General features: G+C 33.1%; 1 protein-coding gene across 3 annotated transcripts in view; it reads left to right on the plus strand.

The window, feature by feature from the left end:
* Positions 1 to 22,650, plus strand: part of Pde8 (phosphodiesterase 8) — a 1,030,175-nt gene that overhangs the window by 279,959 nt on the left and 727,566 nt on the right. Inside the window, exon 1 of one of the 3 annotated variants that reach the window (XM_072540202.1) lies at positions 4,878 to 5,177. The exons of the other annotated variants lie outside the window; for them this stretch is intronic. The gene's annotated coding sequence lies outside the window, so the exon portion shown is untranslated. Of the gene's footprint in view, positions 1 to 4,877; positions 5,178 to 22,650 lie in introns of those variants that run through there. 3 annotated transcript variants of the gene reach the window in all.

Below are 22,650 nucleotides of genomic sequence, written 5' to 3' on the forward strand. Positions count from 1 at the left end.
AAACTCTACAAAACAATAATACGCCCAGTCCTAACATATGGTTCAGAAACCTGGACTTTAACAAAAAACATGTTAGGATGTTTCGAAAGAAAAATACTAAGGCGCATCTATGGAGCGGTAAATGAAAATGGTGTCTGGAGAAGACGATACAACTTCGAACTCTATAGGATATACCAGGAACCAGATATCGTAAAACACATAAAGATAGGACGTCTGAGGTGGGTAGGCCATGTAATGCGGATGGAGCAAACCGACCCAGCTAGAAAAACTCTCCTTGATAGACCTATTGGTCAAAGAAGAAGAGGAAGACCCAGAACAAGATTCCTAGATAACATAGACCAAGATATGAGAAATATGGAAATACGTGCTTGGCGGAGGAAGGCGATGGATAATGACGACTGGAGAAAAATTCTTGGGGAGGCTAGGACCCACACAGGGTTGTAGAGCCAAAATGATGATGATGAAACCTAGGGTTAATATTCCCGCACAAAGAATGAGATTTAATTAGAATGCAATATTTAACACGGAATAACTGGTAAATACTGCATTTAAAATATTGTCAAACATCCTGCATGAAACATTGCATCCTTGTAACGAAGTGTTCCTAGGAAAATATCAGGTAGGTTTTTCAGGTTCAGGCTTCAGGTTATTAGGTAGGCGAGATTATTCATAGTTTTGGACATAATGAATATGTTCAGAGTACCCCCTTACCATTGTGAATTTAATTCCATTGAACATATTTGGAAAATATGCAAAACTTACTTCGATAACAATATTGAACGTAACGGTAACAGTGATACAGCAGTTTTGAAATCATGACAAAAAGCACTAAATATTGCTACTCTTGCAATTTGGAAACAAGTGTGCAGAAATGTTATAAGTAAATAGAAGAACGCTGGATGCGTAAAAATCGCATCAAAGCAATTAACTCAGTCATGATTTACAATCCAATTAAAGATACCGATGACAGTGGTTACAAGTATAGATCGAATTCTTAATTACACTGTAAGGTAATATGTTTTCATTTTAGTAACAATAGAATTTATATTTTTTTTCTACTTTTGCATATTTCTCTAAATAAACTTAAAATACATTATCAGTTAAAAGCGTATTTTTGCTTATATTTAACAGTGCTTATAAAATGCCCTGAAAGAACTTCAGTCAAATTCAAATCGAGTTATTCTTCCCGCCCATAAAGGCAATGTCAACGTCATCCTAAACACTTCTTTTTACATTAATAAACTCTCAAATCTCAATAATACTCCAGAGTACAGACCAATTCCTAATAATCTAACAACCTATCTGGAGAAAATAACGAACGCCATTATCAATAAAACCTCTCTTCCTGTTGCAATAAAACAATCTACATGGCCTACTCAAAATTGACAAACCCGATATTCCTCTACGTCCCATTGTCAGTGCATACAACTGCCCTACACAACCACTGGGCAAGTACTTGGGCCCAATATAATGATGTATCCTCAATATGTTACTGACTTTATACTGGTATTTTCCTTTTAATAACTTCCCCTTTTAATATGGGTAATCAGATCCTACTACACTCTGTCAAGGAATTTGCGACACAATTGGTCTCATTTAGCATAATTAGAGCCGCGTCTTTGATTTTTCTCTTTTTACCGTCCGTATCTTTAATGACTATACTTGAATTATTCCATTGAACCTTATGTTCATTATCCCATGCGTGTTTACATATTTGACATCTATCAAATTCTCTATTTTTAATATAAGGTTGATTCACTTATTTTAACATTTAATGGCCTTGATGTTTCACCTCAATAAAAGTGATCGCATTCACAAGGTATTTTATAAATACAATTCTTTCTTGTCCTTCTGTCCTTTCTTGTTCATATTCAATCTTATAGCCTTTAGTTTATCTTTGCTTATGTTTTATTGAATTTTAATAGACTTTTCCAATTCAAGTTTACATAATACTCTGTATTCTTCCTTTTCGTGGATTGGTAAACATTGAGATGTTTTTTCCACAGAGCTTATTATGTCTAATTTTGGAATAGATGGATGAGTAACAGCAAAGTTTAGACCCTTTGACAGTATTAAACTCTCCGTTGCATTTAAATGTCTATTTGATAATATGTCATTATATCTATTAAGGTTATCTAAAGTGTGTATACTGTTTTGTTCTAAAAGAATATTAAATTTATTTAAATGTATATTTCTTTGTTTCTTATATGAATTTTTATATACTATATGTAAACTAAAAATAATTTGATCAAAATCAGAATTTAATCAGAATCACATTGAAAAGCAAATACAAATAATTTGATCAAAATTTCAAATACTCAAAGATCAAATCTTTAATACTTACAATATCTTGTTCAACAAAAAATAACTTAGATCTATGAAATTACAACCTTTCGCGGATCATGGACAAACTGGCTCTATGTAGAATGTTTTCCAACCTTCTGCTTGAATATGCTGGACGCATTTTGTTATTAGGTTATTCTCTCTACATCTTCGTAAAAATTTGATTGAATTTTGACAATGCGCCAGTTTCTTGTAAAGAATTTCCAATCTCCGAAAATTTTGAATAACGCCGGGCCCATAACGGTTTCTTAATATTGTTCTAAAGCTATTTTCTTGTGGCACTTTAAAGTAAATACTATTTAAATGGAATAAGCCACAATTAAAGGTTAAAGAAAGTTTATTCAAGTTTCAATTTCCACTTCAGAAATCGCTCTCAAGATACATTAGTAAAATAAACAAATTTTGTTTTTTGTTACTTGGTGAAAAAATCTTGGACTCGGAAAACGTTTTCCGAGTCCATGAGAGCAGCCCAAAATCGCAAGAGATGGAGAGAATTGACAGCCCGCATTGTAGGAAATCACGATCCTCAGCAATGAGGAAACGACAAGAGAGAGAGAGAAAAAATCTTCTAATAATTTAATTTTATCTGACTCATTTATATTGACAATTCAGACATACATTATGTATTTTAAAGTAGACGACTTTAAAATGATATTGCCAATATTATTGAGTTACGTTCCTGGGACGACTTTACTTGTAAGATAGTTGATTCGATTACATGAAATCAACTTTAACTTAGATTTATTCAGTCATCCGTCACTGTCCGTCAGAAATCCGTCAGAAAAAATCATAGCATGTAATTCGTCTTTAAAAAGACAACCACATGCCATGATGACAAAAAAATTCTCCGGTTAGTGATTCCATAGTAAATTATAAGGGAAAAACCAGGAAAAAAAACTCATATTACTATCCCGACATGGTAAGTAATTGGTCGTACATTTAGTTTACTCTCAATAACACCAAATTCTGATTTTATATGTTTGTTATTTAAAAAACGTAAATGATGTATCCTCGATATGTTACTGACTTACTAATACTGGTATTATCCTTTTATTAACTTCCTCTTTTAATATGGGTAACCAGATCCTACTACATTCTGCCGAGGAATTTGCTACAAAATTGGTCTCATTTAGCATAATTAGAGCCGCTTCTTTGATTTTTCTCTTTTTACCATCCGTTTCTTTTATGACCATACTTAAATCATTCCATTGAACCATATGTTCATTATCCCATGCTAGTTTACATATTTGAAATCTATTAAATTCTCTATTTTTAATATAAGATTGATGTTCACTTATTCTAACATTTAATGTCCTTGATGTTTTACCTAAATAAAACTGATCGTATTCACAAGGTATTCTATAAATACAATTCTTTGCCCTTTCTTGTTCATTGTTAGGTTTGGTTTTAGACAAATTGAATTGTGTATCTGAATTGTCAAAATAAATGAGTCACACAAAATTAAATTATTAGAAGAATTTTTCACCAAGTAACAAAAAACAAAATTTGTTTAATTTACTGTTTGTATTTTGAGAACGATTTCCGAAGTGGAAATTGTAACATCAATAAACTTACTTTCCCCTTTAAGTGTGGCTTATTCCCATGAAAACAGTAATTACTTTAAAATGCCACAAGAAAATAGCTTCAGAACAATAATAATAATCCATAAAGAAATTTCGAGCCCTGTAGTCAGTAGCCATATTGCGTCTTGGTTTTTGTTCATTGTCCACTGTTATACATGATACGAATAAAAAAACTTAGTTGCATATTTAGTTGGTGCAAGGATGCTTAAAATTTAGATAACAAAATTTGATGTTGTGATCTCCAGCTCACGAATCGGGTACTGGTGTTCACTTCTAGTCTACAAGCTCATGGGATATTTTTAACGGATCATTTGACCTAGCATAAATCACATATAAACCAATACTACAATATGTAATAACAATGTCACTTATTATCTGTATATGTGAGTCATAGTTAAGATAAACCTACCACTCAAGGAAGTCAGTTTTTTGGCCAAGCCTTTTGTACGGCATTTATAATAATGGTAATACAAAAATAATGATCTGCGACCTAATGCCTTACCAGAATATTGGTACCAGGAGCAGGGAAAATTTTTATTTTTTCAAAAACTTGATTCCTATTTTTGGTAATTTGGCTCAGTACGGCATTCATACACAAAGTTTCGAGTCGGTATATAGAATAATTTTTTTGCAACGCTGTAAATTTTGACTGGGACAGGGGTGTACCTGTCAAGGTACGGTTGTCGTTTATAAATCAATATATAAATATTATTTTTATTACAAAAATACTCATTATTATACATTTGTATAAATAAATAATCGAAAAGCTTATACAAACTACAGAAAAGCGTGTGCATCGTGGAGGAGAAACAAAACACACATTACGTTTTGCTCCCTTGCAAGTATCCGAAGAAATAACATTCACACAGCGGTTCGTGGACGTCGTATTCGTCGGTCGATGTTCCACCACGTCAAAGTGAGAGTGCGATCCGAAATCAGGAATCAGCTCCACGGCGTTCACAACAACCTGCTGTCAGTTAACAACGGTATCTTATCTAGTTAACTATGCCTATTCGTTTGTTTTAGAGCCGTGTTTACGTCATTTGTAACGCGCACTTCGATTAGTTTCACGGCTTTTTCACCGTAGTTTTCAACAAGGAGGATTCTTGTGATTCGTATTGGTGTATTTGAATTTTATAGTGTGTTAAGTGTTGTAAAAATTTGTGTTATCGGTTTGCTTAGTTTTTGTGTATAAGTAGTGACCGCTCGAGGAAAAACAGTGTTGGATATAGTTTGAATACTCAGTTTCAAGTAATCCAATGTTTATATGTCAATGATTTTATCACTTAAAATTTTTTAATTTGACGATGATAATATATACACACGAAGAATAAACTACATATTAGGTACACAAATTAACTAAATGGAAATATTTCCATAAAGATTTTTTATATTATTATTGGTTTTTCTCCATTGTTAATCACCTACCATTTACAAATCTTATTTTGTAAGAATTTGTTTTTCTGTATCTTCTAATTAAAAAATTTAGAAAGACTATTTATATTTTTCTTCGTCCTTTATTCTATTTAGATTGATTTGTCTGTTTATCCCATTGATCTTTTTCCAAATATTAAGTTAGTGGAATATAGATATTTTTTCTACTATATTCTTTTACTGTCATACATTTTTTATGTGTTTATTCTACTAATTTTATTTATCTTCTTTTTCATATGCCGTGCTCGATTATCATTGTATGTATTGGCTATACCAATTTTGTTGACCGCAGATATTAAAAGGGATGCAGAGAATCTGTTAAACCAAGGCTAAGCCATGACTCTTCTTCCGTCTATGTTGCCTTGTATTATTAAATGAAGTGTATTGTATATCTCTGGGTGATGCATGACATGGCCAAAATATTTCAATTTGCAATTTTTAACTGTTTTGACCACTTTCGCAACTTTTTACATCCGCTGCAAAAGAATCTCGTTACGAATTCTATCTACCAAACTTATTCATAGAATTCTCCGATACACCCAGATTTCAAAGGCTTGCAAGTTTTCTTAGAAATGTATCCGTTAAAGACCAACCTTCGATGTCATATCAAAGAATAGAGAACACATAAAATCTAACCAATCTAATTTTCAGTCTCAAAGTAATATTGTTTTCACATAAGATTTTCTTCATTTTTAAAAATGCAGATCTGGCCTTCTTTAATTTCCTAATTTCCTTGCTCATATTCGAGTTCTCAGGATCACAACCAAGAAAAGTGGTACTGTTTTTTCTCTGAAGTTGTTTTTCATAAGCTGGTACCACTTTTGGTTGTATTGGCGTTTTACTGACAACCGCCACCTTTGTTTTTCTGGTGTTGAGCTTCAGTCCATATTCATCACACGTTGTGGTAATCCTGTTCCCAAGTTCTTTGTAGCTATTTGCAGTTAACACCGTAGCCCAGTCTGGTTATGCAAAAACCATCGATTTCACGGCAAAATTTTTCGCAGATATCGCAAGCTTTTAAGACATAGGTGGGAGTCACTAGATGATGAATAGATGAAAAAGTACTCGTATTTTTATACCTTACGTTTTTTTTAAACAATAATTTATGGTCACAATTTGATTTTTTGTCTAAAAGTTTTTTTCCTTATATCTTGCATAAAGTGCAAAATAACAGTTTTTTTGATAATATAGATTTTTTAATATAGATTTTATTAATTTTTTTATTAACAAAATAAAATGTTAATATTACATTTGAACATCGAGGAATTACCGTCTTTTAAATTTGTGCGAAATTTCCCCCGATCGGTCAAAGTTTAAAAGTTATTTAATTTATTTATCCCTGAGGCTAAATATTTAAACTATTGAACTTGCTCTATTAATGATGCTAGACACATTTAGCAAATTTCATAAGATACTTTAAGACTTAAACTATCTCAGAAGTTAAATGCATATTGCGTTTTCATCGAAATTATTTACAAAATAAACGTTTGAAAAAGGGGTATGTTTTTTACTTATAAACAATTGTAATAACTTCTATATTTTTCAAGCTATAGACTTGTAAGTACAACCATTGGATAGCTGGTAAAAAACTCACATTTAAAAAAAAAACCTTCTATGACCAATAGGAACGAAGTTAGGGACTATTTTTTAAACAATCATATCTCCATTGTTTATAAACCTTAAGAAGTAAAATTTGCACACATTTTGAATGACAATCTAAACTTTATATTGAAACTTATAGCTATAAAATTTATCCAATTTTTCGAAACTTACAGCCCTTCGAAACGAAAGTACTTTCGCAAGACTGTTTCAGCTCCGATTTTTTTTTCGAGATCGGGACTTTAAATTGAAACACGTAAGAAAAATTTACATTATCTCGGCTTCCATTGCAGCTAGAAGCCTCTTTTTTTTAATCTGGGGTAACTCGTAGAAATATGAATAACTACATAGTTTTCACTGGCCGGGAAATATGTATCTATATGTTTATATTATGTGTATAGGTATATTATATGATCAGTACGAGGATGATAAACACATTTATTTATGTTTTTAGATCTAAATATCTTCAAAGATCATAAAGTATACCGTCCTCGTGTCCCTACATTTTATATGAATTAGTGTGAATAGGAGAAAGGTCATCTATATAATAGAAAACCCGTAATATATCCTAGTATGCGTAAAAACGGCGGGATGAGTAGCAGCTGCCACACTCCAAAATTTCGTCAGTCTTAGTGTAATGTCTTTAGAAAGCAATATACTTATACTTCTTTAAGTAAAATATTTTAACTGCTGAAACAATTATCCCCTCCACTTTCCTATGTCGATCTTTCGAAAGTACCTTCGTTTCGAAGGCCTATAAGTTTCGAAAAATTAGATGAATTTTATAATAAGTTTAAATATAAAGTTTGGATTGTCATTCAAAATTTGTGCAAATTTTTCTTCTTAATATTTATAAACAATGGAGATATGATTTAAAAAAAAATAGTCCCTAACTTTGTTCCTATTGGTCATAGAAGAAGGTTTTTTTGTTTTTTAAATTAGAGTTTTTTTACCAACTATCCAATGGTTGTACGTACAAGTCTGTAGCTTTAAAAATATGAAGTTATTATAATTGTTTATAAGTAAAGAACATACCTCTTTTTCAACCGTCTATTTTGTAACTAAACTATTCGACCGATCGAGGGGAAATCTCGCACAAATTTAAAAGACGGTAATTCCTCGATGTTCAAATGTATTATTAACATTTTATTTTGTTAATAAAAAAATTTATAAAATTTATAAATTAGTGCAAAAAACCTGCTCTTTGGCAAATATCTCCGTAAATTATTTATTAATTTTAATTTAAAAAACGGGAAAATAAAGATATTCTTCATATACAAAAATGATATAAATATTGTTTATGTAAAATATAAGGAAAAAAACTTATAGACAAAAAATCAAATTGTGACAATAAATTATTGTTTAAATATTAAAATAAAAAAATTTTCATCTATTCATCATCTGGTAACCCCCACATTTGTCTTAAAAGCTTGAGATATCTGCGAAAAATTTTTCGACTTTTTTTTTAACCAGGCTGGGCTACCTTGTCATTTGTGTACTTCAAGTTATGAATATTGATACCATTAAATTTAATACCACATTGAACACTATCCAGTCCATTATTGAAGACGAATTCCGAATATACCTACGGTAAATATTAGTGAGAATAAAATGTAGCCTTGTCTTACTCCTCTTCGCATTTGAAACTCTTCTAAACTCTTCTAAAAAATTTAACATATTTTGGTTGTCTTTAACAAAAAGTTAACAAAATGAAGACTATTGTTGATAATAATGATCATACAATTAATGTTCTTGGTTACCATGCTGCTAATCCCGAAACGTTATAACGTTGAGGCGTATTAAGAGAGATTTAGGTATACTAATCTATTCAGCGAATTTTAAAAAACGTAAATTTCGTCCCTATTCTTACGCCCAGTTCAAAGCTTAAAGGAAACCGACTATAATTAAATAATATAATTTGCAGAATTTGTTACACAAAATTTACAAAAAAAACAGAACTGTATAATGGGCACGGTTTTCATTACTGGAGTGAAGTAAATTAACATTTAACAAGAGTACGTGGTTTTCAGGAGCGATAGAAATTTAATGTCTTTTGTGCAATCAGAGACAACCAGGTTGTAGCTTTCCACTTTTATGATGGTAAATTAAATGGCTAGAAATTGCGGTTAAATAATTTTATAATTTTTTGTTTTCTAATAACTACTTTTACTTTTATTTAGATCGTTTACAACCGCAAGAATTAAAAAAAAAAAAATTACGACCGACCTCCCCCTCATTGTGTCGAATGGTAAACCAATTTTTAGATTAGACATTTTAAGATAGGTGAATAGCCAACAATGGTCCTTTACCGCTAGATAATACCTCTAAATTTTCTTTATATGAAACTATATAAAAATTGAAGTATATTTCCATTCTCTTACAACAAAAGACGATTGTGGACTTATAGTTCTCAGTGCATTTATTTTTCTTATTAGATGTGCAACAAACGAAAGGGTGATATAAAGGTTGTCCAAATGCTTGGAAGTTCAAGGACCAAATTTGAAAACTTGTTATAAGTTGTTTGAATGTGTGTATGTGGCATTAAACAAAAATATTGCCTGCTTCACTTTTTTTACTTATTGGTAAAAACAACCAAAATGTGTGAAATTTTTTAAAGTATTCTCTTCATCTTTTCGCAATGTTATGAAAAGGTCGTGGTCGATGTGGATATCTTGTAGCAAATAACGCACAGGTTATAGTATATAAAAAAAATTACGTAATCTTCATTGTTTATTTCTACGTGAATCGTTTCTATTACTTTGTAAAAGTGCCAACTTACTTTTTTACTTTTTCGTGTCTGGATCCGACTACAGTTTTCTTCCCAATATCGGGCTACGTCTACACCCTTTGTATTTACGAGCCATAAATCATCGACGGTGCACTGTGATGGGCAAAGTCTGCATACTCTCAGGTGCTCCACGTTCTGTATTTCCCCACATTCACAAAGTGCGTCGCTATCTGTCTTGATGCCCCATTTAATGAGGCTTTGCTTTACAGGGCAACACCTGTGCGTATGCGATTTAGTGTCCGCCAGGTTCTCCAGTCCAGGTTCATTCCATTAGATCGTTCTGGATGTAGGGGGAACAGTTCGGATGGTTCGACGCTGACATTTCTCATAAACGTTTTCCTTGATTTAAGTCGGCTGATTCCTGGCGGTTCGTCAAACCCGTATAATTGGTGCCTTTCATCGAAAATTTGCCTGAACTTCTCCACATATTGTGATGCGTATCTACGGTCATCTGGTGATGAGAATCCAGCTATCCGGTACAGTAGGGGAAGGGGGGTAGGCTTCATACAACCGGTAATTATTCTGCATGTTTCATTTAACGCCGTAGTGACTTGTTGAGCGTGTCTAGATCTACCCCAGACGGGACAAGCATATTCCCCTGTTGAGAAACATAAGGCCTCAGCTGTTGTCTTCAAGACCTGGGGGTTTGCACCCCACTTGCTCCCTACAAGTTACCGGAGAAGGTTGTTTCTCGTAGAAATCTTTTGTCTTGTGCTCTGACAGTGGAATTTATACGTTAGTGACCGGTCTAGTACTACTCCAAGATATTTGGACCTATCAGTATGTTTCAAGCGTTGTCCCTCCCAAGAAACATTCAGCTTTACATGCGCCAGTTGGTTGTTGAGATGGAATACACATACTTGGGTTTTAGTAGGGTTTGGCTTTAATGAGTTTTGTTTGTAGTAAGTTAACATCATGTTTAAAGCCTCTTCCATTGTCGACTCTACTTGTGTGAGTGTTTTCCCCTTTACGGCTATACCAAAGTCATCAGCGTAGACAAAACTCTCAGTCTGAGGGTGCATTGGTTGGTCGTTGGTGTAGATGTTAAATAAGGACGGCGCCAGAACGCTTCCTTGAGGTAGGCCATTTTTTTGGGTTCTCCATCTGCTCTTCTTTCCATTTAGCAAAACGTAGAAACGTCTACTACACAACAGTGATCTAATGATATTTACCAGGTCGTAGTCAAGCACAGTGTTATAGATCTTAGTTAGCAGGGTTCTGTGGTTTATCGTATCATAGGCCGCTGTGAGGTCTATCAAGGCTACTCCCACTATCTCTTTCTGCTCATATCCCTCCTCTATTTATTCTGTTAGGTTCAGCACTTGGCCTGTGCATGATTTACCTGGTCTGAAGCCTGCTTCTACTACTTTTGATTTACGCCACAGTTTTGGAATCTGGTAGGTAGAGCGACAGATGTTAAATAGATCGAGCACCCATTGTCTCGCTTTTTGCCCGAGGTGTTTTATCTGCTCTGTTAGGATTTCGTCCACTCCAGGTGATTTTCCATTTTTCATACAGTCTGGGTTTCGCAAGAGAGTTGTTTCCTGGTCTTGAGTTCTTATAATCTTTGGCGTTTTGCAACGATTGTTTGTTTTGCCATTCAGAAGCAGTTGGTGGGTTATCTGATTTGGCGTAATTGCACATAGCTCTTACATCGCTGTGGGATCACCATTAAGTTTTTTGATCATATTCCAAGCCTGCTTACTACAGTGCGTCATATCCATTTTACTTAAAGTCTCGCTCCACCGTTGTTGTCTGGAGGCACTTAGTGTTTGCTGCAGTCTCTCCCCTATCTCTGCCGTAACTTCGCTAAATGGGTCTTTACTATATTCTTCGGTGTACTTTGTCATAATGTCTTTTGCTTCATCGTTCAGACTAGATATGTAATGTTGTTGACATCCTCTGGGTATGTGTTTACATGAGATTCGTTTTACAAGTTTGACGAACGCGTCATAGTTTTTGGGGATCGGGACTATATTTTTTATCAGGAAATTTTGCCCAGTTCGCTTTTTTGAAATTAAACCTTCGTTTGAAAGGGATTTTGGGAGCTTTTATATCGCTGTAAACGGTTATTCCCACTGGCCTATGTGGCCTAAAAGTGCCAACAACCAGAAATAATAACAATTATGACAAGTATGACATCTTCATACACAGCCTTCTTAAATAAAACAATAAAGATCTTACCTTTCAGATTAAACATCAATTATCTTCAAAAGTATTAACTTCAGCTATAGGAAGGAACCCATAATACGATGTGAACTACAATTGACTTCTATTTTCATTAGAATTATAAAATACAGACATTATGTTTTTAAATGGATGAGTTTTTAATTTTGAAAAGTTTGTCTCTATCTGTCAAAATTTTTGAACAAAAGATGAATAACTCAAAAAATATAAAGTTGTGACCTATGGTGTCTTATACAAATTTTGTCTAGAAATCTATACATATTGGATTTTCTTGAATCATGCGTTTTATTTTTACAATTACTTTTCTTGACTAAAAATACAAATATGTTTTAATTAAATTAATTGTTATGAACTTTGTACAGCTATAAATAAAAATAGTAAAATAAGGTATGTAAATTGTAATATGTTAATTATATATACAGTTTAATTCCATATATTTTTTTTTATATTATACAAAGTTTATAACAATTATATATTATAAGTTGGTGCAGTATAAATCAGCAACAGTTAACATTGTTGCCAAATTACAAAACATTTCTGAATTCATTTTAAATCAAATATATATCACATAATACATACTTATTACAGAACTGAATTATACAACAAAACTAATTAATCTTCAATATAAATAAATAAAAAAAAATAGAAATAAGAATCAACAATTAACACCTTGACTGCGTAACGGAAAATCTGTACTTTGTCCTTCTCTGCCTTACATATCGCCGGCGATATGTAAGTACATTTAAGGTTTATGCGTTACAAGTCCCCGGAGATATGTAAGTAAAGTGACAAATTTTGACATCTCTGAGCAAAAGTATCTAATTTTATCAAACATAATAAATTATGGAACCAAAATAAATTAACTTTATTCTGCTTGCTTCGTAGCTCAATACATATGAAAATAAACGTGTACCAAAAGAAAATTAATAACAAACGAAATATGATTTTTTTTAAGATATACCTAACTATTCTAAGAAAAAGTTACCCATGGTGTTTATTAAAACAAGATAAGTAAAATCCAGGCATATTTGAACAATTATTACTACACGGCGAACTTTTTTGTCAGCTTCTCTGCTGTTTAAAGTTGTTCGTAGTGTTTGGTAACATCCTTTACATGGTTTCCTCTTTTTTCGACCTGGACCATCAGGTTTTACAAACGTATGAACCCTTTTTCTCATACCATCTACAGGGCGTTGTACTATTTCATCAGATACTGCAAGATTTTCAGCTAACTATTTCCTGAATTCCAAAATTCCAATCTTAGTTTGGGCAACCATATTGTAAACCACCCATGCATTAACTAATGATGTACCCAAAATTAATTCAAACATGGCTTTTCTACAATTAGCAATGTAAAACGCTGAACAATTTAACAAACTATGTAACTTACCTATACCACTTCAGAGATTTTCTAACTGATGTATGGTAAGAAGACATTTTATCACTAAAATCTACCCCTTTTTAGCTTTGTTATAGTCGATGACGCACTGTGGTTTCGAAATTTCATCACGTTTTCCTAAACTAGTAAAAATTGTAAGGTACTATTATCAATAAAATATGCTACATTATCAGTAGCAGTTAATGTCGCATCATGACTAGGATCACTGGATATCATTAAGACGAGTCGTTTATCAAACCATTTTATTATTTTTACACCCTTACACTCTTGTTCAATAACCTGCCCCTTTTTTAGCTTTTGACATATTTTTTTGGCATTCCTCTTCTATTGCTCCTCAACGTTCTACAATAAATCATTTTTTCCCTATAAAAATCTTCGACTAGCGGTATGCTTGAGTAAAAATTATCTCTATAAATGGTCCTCCCCTCTTTTGGCTCAACTATTTTCAAAAGTTCTTTTAAAAGTTTAAAAGTGTTTCAAAAGTTCTTTTTGCATGCGAATGACCTTTTGGTGCAGTTGCATCTCGCTTTCCAGCATACACATTTTCATTAAAAGTATATCCATTTGGAGAACATAGTTTGTATAGTTTGACTCCATATTTATGACATTTGTTAGGGATGTATTACCTAAAATGTAGTCTACCCCTGAAAGGCACCATTGTTTCATCAATAGTTAGTACCCTTCCAGCGTTTAGAATATTATTATATTCTTTTACTAAAATGTTTTCTTAGTCTATCACCAGATGGGGCAACCTCATTATTGGCAAAATGTATGAATTTTAAAAGTAGCAAGAATCTGTCACGACTCATTGTTGAGGCTATAAACTCGTTATGGAACATTTTATCTTTTGACTAATAAGAGTTTATGAATGGCACCTTTGTAATCCCCATAACAATAAGAATAACGAAAAACTTACGAATTTCATTGATATCTGTATCACTCCAACTTTTAACTCTTGACTTCTCGGCATGTCCTTTCTTTATTTGTTGAGTGGCATAACGATTAGTTTCTGTGACAATAATGTTGAGAACTTCATTGTTTATGAAATATTAAAAAATATCAGCAGGGCCTGTAATTTCGGTTAGATCTATGTTATCATTAATTTTACAATTCTCAATATACATCTCAAACGGATAAGGGGTAATTGTTGTATTTTTTCAAACACTAGAAATATTCTCCGAAACATGTGTAATTTCATCCTCATTATCAGACTCCGAGCTCTCATCAGTCTCTGATTGTATACCAGTAGCTTGTTCTTGTTTGTCAGAAAACGCATTGTCGTAAAGCGATGGATCAAAAGTACAATCTAATACAGAATCGTCACTATCAAAAGGATCAAAATCTGATGGATATAATTCTCGTTCTAAATTAACTTGTTCGGCTTCATTTGTTCGCGATGATTGTTGTACGTTGCACAACGGCCTAACAGCCTGAACAAACAGTTTAACAAGTTAGACGATGGTCGTGAAAGCCTAACGCATTTTATCAATATATTACTTGTCAGTTAATCCCTGCTCCACTTAATATAGCATAAAAAATAATTATTGACAATCTTCGATTTTCCTATTCGGCCATTTCTTGAGGAATTCTAACAAGCCAAAGTTTATCTACATCATCAACATCACATTTGGTACGGAGACTATTACTTAGACAATTACTGGTTTCCATTTTCCAGTACTTTCATTTATATCGTTTTGGTCTTGCATACTAGAAATCAAGAGTACATTTTTCTTCCTTTATGGCATACATGGTACCAAGATGCATTTAGGTGTGAAGACAAACATACTATTAGCTGGTCGTCCTGTAGGTTTGGTAAACTTAGATTTGTTCTTTCTGATCTTTTCTACTACACTAGGTACAGCTATTAGGTATCTGCATCAATCCTTTAACCAAAGAGGGAATGACGTAATTTAATTGTCAATCGTCAAATTACGATTAGATGCTCAAATATTATCAGTAAGCCGTAAGACATTTTTGGCACTAGTTGAAATCTTGAATGGTCCTTCTGCCTGCTGTCTAACATACACTTCCATACCTTAGTACAAAAGTGTACACAAAAAAAGTTACAGCCCTTTGAAGTTACAAAATAAAAATTGTTTTTTTTGCATTATCTCCTAAACTAGGTACTTTATATTTTGCAACAAAAATAGACACGTTACTTTCTTGTTCTGAAAGCATTTTTCATACAAAAGAAAGAACAAAATCTAAGCGCACAGAAAAATTTTAAGGGGGGTGTGCAGCTCTAAATCCCACCAAACTTTTGAGTAAGTTCAAATTAAATGAATTTTGTGGTATCATTAGTTTAACACATTATTTTTAAAACTTTTTTGCCTCTTATCACTTGCTAGAAAAACTAGTTTTTTTCTAGTTGGCCATAAAATTACAATTAGTTTCTACGGATACAATAATTACAAACAGTTCCGTCAATAATAGCCAATAATTTAAAGCTATCACTTATTGTGTGAATAAGATTAACATTAAAAATTTTGATGTACAACGGCCTACACATTTCAGGAAATGACAGATATGCATTTAACTTTGGGTAAGTTGGATCAGATTAAATTATGATTTCAATAAACTATCGAGAATATCGTAGGTGAATGTCAAGGAAATAGTGCAGTAGCCACAAGGCGTTATGCAGTAAAATAACCCAATCGAAATATACCCGATAGACGACCATTGATCGTCGTTTACGGAAAACGGGTATATTCCACTCGCAAGTTGCTGGCAATAGTGGTCGTCCAATAATGTATGCAACTGATAAAGATATTTTAGAAATCATGGAAGAAGTCCCTGTAACAAGTACAAGGGTAATAGCTGCTCAACTAAATGTTCCTCACGTAAAGGTTTGGAGGCGTTTGAAGGATCAGCTGCTTAAACCCTATCACTTAACAACGGTTCAAGAGTTATTGGTTGAATATTAACCTAAAATGATTGGATTTTGCGAATGTTTGTTAATGGAAAGTACTCGAAATTTTAATTTTATTAGAAATATTTTGTTTACCGACTAGACTACCTTCAGTAGAAATGGAATAACAAACCATCATAATGAGCACATTTGGGCCGACGAAAATCCTCACGCCAAAAAAACGAATCATCACCAAAGGACTTTCAAAGTTAGTGTTTGGGCAGGAATTGTGGATAACAATCTAAAAGGCACTTCTTCCCAACAATTTCAATGGTGATAATTATTTGCTGTTCTTGGCAAACGATTTACAAGAGTATTTGGAAGAAGTGAATATTGCAATAACGCAAAATATGTGGTTTCTACAAGATGGTGCTCCTTCGCATTATAGTAATGAAGTCCAGGAATATCTTTGCAGGCAGTATCCTGGTCGGTGGATTGAAAGGGGTCGTGACGCACCTATTTCTTGGCCACTCAGAAGTCCAGGTCCTAACCCCATGGACTTTTGCTTTTGGGGTTTATGAAAGAGACAGTGTATTCTGTAACAATAGAGGACGAACAACAATTGATGGTTCGAATTATTGAAGCTGCAAATCAATTTGTTCAGAAAAATATGGTTTTTCAGCGCATCTGGTTTTCCTTATTAAAACGATACCGAATGTTTATTAAAGAAAATGGGGGTCATTTTGAACATCTATTGTAATATCATATTTATAGAGGTTATAGACATTTTTTGTACTTGTTAATTCATTTAAGCCATTTATTTAGTTGTACGTAATTTTTTAAAGGTTAATGAAAAGGGCAGTAACTCATTAAAAACTGATTTTTTTAAAAAGTGATAGAAGGCAAAAAACTTTTAAAAATAATGTGTTAAACTAATGATACCACAAAATTCATTTGATTTGAACGTACTTAAAAGTTTGGGGGGAATTAGAGCTGCACCCCCCTTAAAATTTTTCTGTACTCTTAGATTTTGTTGTTTCTTTTTTATAAAAAATGCTTTCAGAACAAGTAAGTAACATGTCCATTTTTATTACAAAATGTCAACTAGTTTAGGACATAATGCAAAGAAACAATTTTTATTTTGTAAATTCAAAGGGCTGTAACTTTTTTGTGTACACTTTTGTACTAAGGTAGTTGGATTCAATCAATTTATTTTTGTCCCCAGAATGCGTAATTTAATTTATGACATACCTTTTTGAAACACCCTGTAAACAACATTTTTATCCCGTATTTGAGTTTGATTGACGACATTAAATCGGTCACTAGTATATATTGACGTAAGTTACATCTACCTCCAAATCCTGGTTACATTTCGTCAATAGTTACATATTCAGAATGACTGTAACCATCTTGATAATTATTTACAAAATTGTCAAAAAGACTTCGTGTAGATGCTAGCTTATCCAGTAATCTTCTTTTTTCACGAGAATTCATGTCGTCCAGGAATTCAAATCGCTGTAAAGACATGCTAAGACGAACTAACTCTATACCTGACTCATAGATTTTCCACACATCTTCAAGGTTCCGACGGTTTGCGAATCTTAATCGCAGTTTCAAGTGCAGCCTCGAGGTCGAAAAAAACGTGGCGAATATACTCGATATATTAATTTGTGAATTGAACAATCAAATTAATCTAATTATCATCAATAAAGTATTCCTATACTTCTCTAATCCCTTTCAAAGGCCTGATAAGTCGTTTTGGAGAAGGAAAAATGTTCATAATGTGCGTTTTGGTTGTTAAAGTCTTAGGAACTGATAAACATTTTCTCCAGTGTGTTACCCCATTCTTTTTAATGTACGATAATCTATTGTTTATCCGGATTGGATTATCGTCTATATCCTTATAAGAAATTTCTTGTCTAGATTCATTTCCTTCCAGACCTACTTCCTCATGGTCTGATTCTATAGCATTCGACGCGCCATAGGCAGCTTTCTCACTAACCGTTATAACCTCTTTCATAAAAGTTTTTAACTTAGTAGGTACTGTCCGCCATACGCCCGAGTTTTTTAGCTTTATCACTTTCGCTAAAATTAGAAATTGAACTTTGACACGGACTGTGAGACCGTACGCGACTACTGGAAGAATAACGGCAAAGCTATCCAGAGAGGTTTAAATGGAACGATATCGTGTTTTCTTAATGTAGACGTGTATAGTAGTGGTATATCTTGCTTCTTGGGTTTCCATTTTTTTTGTTATTAGATTTGTTAACCTTTATTTTTTATTTACTCATATACTCGAACCTACGACTTTTCGCTATTGAAACGATTAAATCATAGATCACGAAGGGTATCCAAACTTAGTTGAAAATTTTTAAAATACAAATCGTTACTCTAATAACAATTTGAGTCTGTTATTTTTGAAATTCGTAAAACCGTCTTTTCTTTTACGTACGTGTACATATAAAACGCACCTGGTATAAAATAAATTTTGAATCAAAGCAAACACCGTTTTATCTAACTCGCATGCAAATATCTACATCTTATGTAAATAAACACTAAATAGTTTCTTCATTATATACGGTTCAATAACGTATTAACTTAAAAAATGTTTTCATTAGATGTGTTATTGGTGTTTAACATAAACTCCTAAATATTATTACATGCCAAAATAAAATCCTCATTCTACAGGAAGTTTATGTTAAGCCTGTTGAATTAGCGTTTTATTCGAGTGTTTTTAGAGGAGCAAAAACAGTTTTGGTGTTAAGGTTGTCCGAAAAATTATCATATTATAACAAAATAAGTTTTAAAACTTTGTTAGTCGGCTGATGTATCGTATTTTTTCACTACCATCTCGCATAACATTCTAAATAACACTGACTTGAGTTTTCCTGAAGGGGGTTTGGTTGGGCACCGATTTTTTTTATGCTACCTTCATTTTAAGTCCTTAAAATTTGGGTTTTTGTTTAATTTAAAGTACTAAAGATAGCAGTGCCAAAGATTCAATCCGCGCCCTAGCCTACTATAGGCGTGCGAATAAAAAAAAACAAATATGATATCAAAAAATATAAAAATAAATGTAATAATGGCCTTAACAGGATCAACATCTTGGTCCTCTGGGCAATATCTTCCGTGTTGTTCCACTTTTCTTGTCATCTTTCCATTGATCTTTCCCTTTCTCATTTCTTTATGGCTGTTGTCAAATGCTCTCTTCTCTCATAAAGATGTCTCGTTTCCCCTGCTAATACATGCAGAGCAACACAACCCGCCGCAGATAGAGTTTTGTAGGCGCATGCTACTCGCAACAGACTCGTTCTCTCTACTCTTATCATGAGCCTAATATTAGGTATCTATATTTAAATATAATGAAAAACAGTAATTTATATCCTAAACTGCATTTTAAATAATAGTTTGTAATTAAATTAAATTTGTAATTAAATGTACAAATGGCGTTACTTTAGAGCCATGTGGTTTATTACCTTTTCTTCATCCATTAACTCATTTAGTCTCTCTTCACTAAGAGAATTTCTTAAATCAGTCTTTACTACTTTCAGCGATGAACATAACCTTTCACATCTACAGTTCGTTATGGGAAAGGTGGCCATTATTAGAAGAAAATTCTTGTTACATATATATAGAGCTTCAAGGACATTTTTTAGTGTTAGTTTAAGTTTCAAATATTTTGTAAAAATTGTTTCCAAAGTATGATTTCTCCTTTTATGTTTGTTTCATCAAGTCCATAAAAATCTACTAGCTTAAGACTTTAAAAAATCTCTTTGTGTGTCACAAACCAATCTTTTGTGGATTAAACAATGTGTATATTGATTGTATAACTAATAACAACGGATCTTCTGTAATATTCTTCTGGCTTAGAGGCAGGTACATTATTTCTCTTTATTTGATAAGTTACTGTTCTTGGAAGAGACATATTAATACCAAATTTATTGCAAAGAGCTGATACTTGCCTAAAAATATTGGCGAAAGTTTCATCTGTGCTTTGTCTTAACTGTTCTAATAATTATTTTGTTTTGTCTGCAGATTAAACAGCTAAAAGAAGGTCAAGATTTTCTTTTTGAAGGTACTTACTAAGAGGTAAAGTGAGTTCAAACACCGAGTTGATCAGAAAGAGACTCAAAAGTAAGTCAGATTTGCAAACTGCAGCCGACAGCAACTGAGCATCAGCGGCAGTTTTGTTATCACTTCAGTTTGTAATAGCATTTAATGATTTAATGATGACAGGAAGTAAAGAAATAAATGCATGATCTGAGTCATGTCTTTGAATTCATCTTGTTGCATACAATCTTTTTAATTTTTCAACTTTCGACTTATGATCTAACTGATCAATTTGATTTTCTAAAATATTTTGCCGCTTGGGATAGTTAAAAAAATTATAAGTGTCTTTTGCGGTTCCCATATAAATGCGAATTTCTGATACAAAACATCCTTGAGAAATCGAAGATTAAATCTATGACAACAACAATGCACATAGATAGCTCTGAGAAATTCGTTTCGACTAAAAGATTGTCTGTGTAGTCTGAGATGGCTTATGCCTTGTCTTTTATTTAACTTTTATTTAGATATTTAACATAGTTAAGTAAATATCATGAAATCCATGCATAAAAAAAATTGTGATATTTGCAATAAAGCACAATCAACAAAAAATATTTCCGTCTACAGACAATTCCGAGTTCCAACATCGAAAAGATTATAATACCCATGTTCGTCCGTCTAAAGATCTGGTATACTGGCAAGGATCGATCCCACCGTAAACCGATAATCTCAACGGAAATAAGGGCTCGTGCGACAATTGTAGCGAACTACGATTGCCTAGTAAAGTCACATTGTTTAGAGCCTTTCGACTCTCGGAACTCCAAGAGATATCGTTGCCACCTTTGACTAAAAAGGATACGGCCTTAGAGGCGTTCAGGCATACTCCCACGGATGGTAGCTTCGCACCATTGCCCGCTCGAGTAAGTGCGTCAACCAAATGTCCGAACCTGCGGTTCCTCTCGTACTGAGCAGGATTACTATCGCAACGACGAGTCATCAGTAGGGTAAAACTAACCTGTCTCACGACGGTCTAAGACAAAAAAGATTTCCTACTTTATTTATCTTAAGTTCAAACACAATTGGAATTGGAACTTTTATATCAATACTTGTAACATTAAAGTTACTCACTCATAATAAATAAAATAAGACACGGCACAATAACAATAAAACCAAAATAATAATATGTAACAAACTGAACACACAGGTTTTTTATGTCCTAAATTTGTGGAACAAATGGAATGAGTTATGGTATTAAGGAAGCATTGAAGGCTAAAACACAGCGCCACCTATTAAATAATTACACAATCTCGATTGCAGCAAAACTGTATAACATGGACGTGAAAACTTGTGCATTTCAAAAGTAATTACAGATAATAATTTAGAATTAAAAATAATAAAAGTTATTTATGGAGATAAAAAATATCCTATCGCTTAAGTTGGACCAACTTGGCCTCTCCCAACTCCTTCCATCGATCTCTATCCTAAACAACATAGGTCCAATGTGTTCTTGCTATTCTTTTTATGTGGTCTGCTTATCTCATCTGTGGTCTTTCTCTTGATCGTCTACCTCTGTAAAATCTTCAATGTTGTATTGTGGCGTTCGAACGTTGGTCTTTTTGTTCTTTTTGTCTAGCAGTGTGACCTGCGAAGCTCAATTTGATTTTGGAAATTTTTGTTGTGATATCCTTAACTTTTGTTTTTAATCTTACCCAGTCGTTTCTCTTTTTATCTGACTGTCATATATCTAACATAGCTCTTTTGATTGCCCTTTCTGTTGTGGCTAGTTTATTCATATTTGCCTTGGTTAGATTCCAGGTTTGACATCCCTATGTCGTGATAGAAAGGATCCATTGATTGAGCACTTTGCTTCTCAAGTATTGAGGTATTTTGCGGTTCTTCAGTATGCAACTCAGCTTTTCAAATTCTGTCTATGCTAGTCTCTTCTAGTGATTTCCACACTTTGGTTCTCTTTGTGAAATTTCAGAATTTGGCCTAGGTAGATAGATATATTCCTGGACTTATTCTATCTCAATGCCATTTATATTTATAAGTCTGGGATCGTCTGTGTTGGTCATTGTTTTTGTTTTTGTCATATTTGTTTTAAAGCCGATGTATTGGAAGCTGTCTGCGAATTGCTTTATCATAATTTGTAATTCCTCGAATATGCTCGCTATAAACAGGATGTTGTCAGAGAATCTAAGGTAGTTTAACTTGTTGCCATTAACGTTGATGCAATATCTTGGCCAATTTGTAATGGCCAACACCTTTCTAACCGACTCATGTGAAAGTTCTGTCATTGCAGATACTTGACGTGTTGATGCGATAGGCTATATTGCAAAATTTCCAAGGACCTCAATTTGAGATACTTCATTCAGTAATCTTCAGCCATCCCTTTTTTTATTTTGCACTGATCCCGTTTCTC

Source organism: Diabrotica undecimpunctata, chromosome 8 (genome assembly GCF_040954645.1).
Source record: "Diabrotica undecimpunctata isolate CICGRU chromosome 8, icDiaUnde3, whole genome shotgun sequence".
Taxonomy (NCBI): Eukaryota; Metazoa; Arthropoda; class Insecta; order Coleoptera; family Chrysomelidae; genus Diabrotica; species Diabrotica undecimpunctata.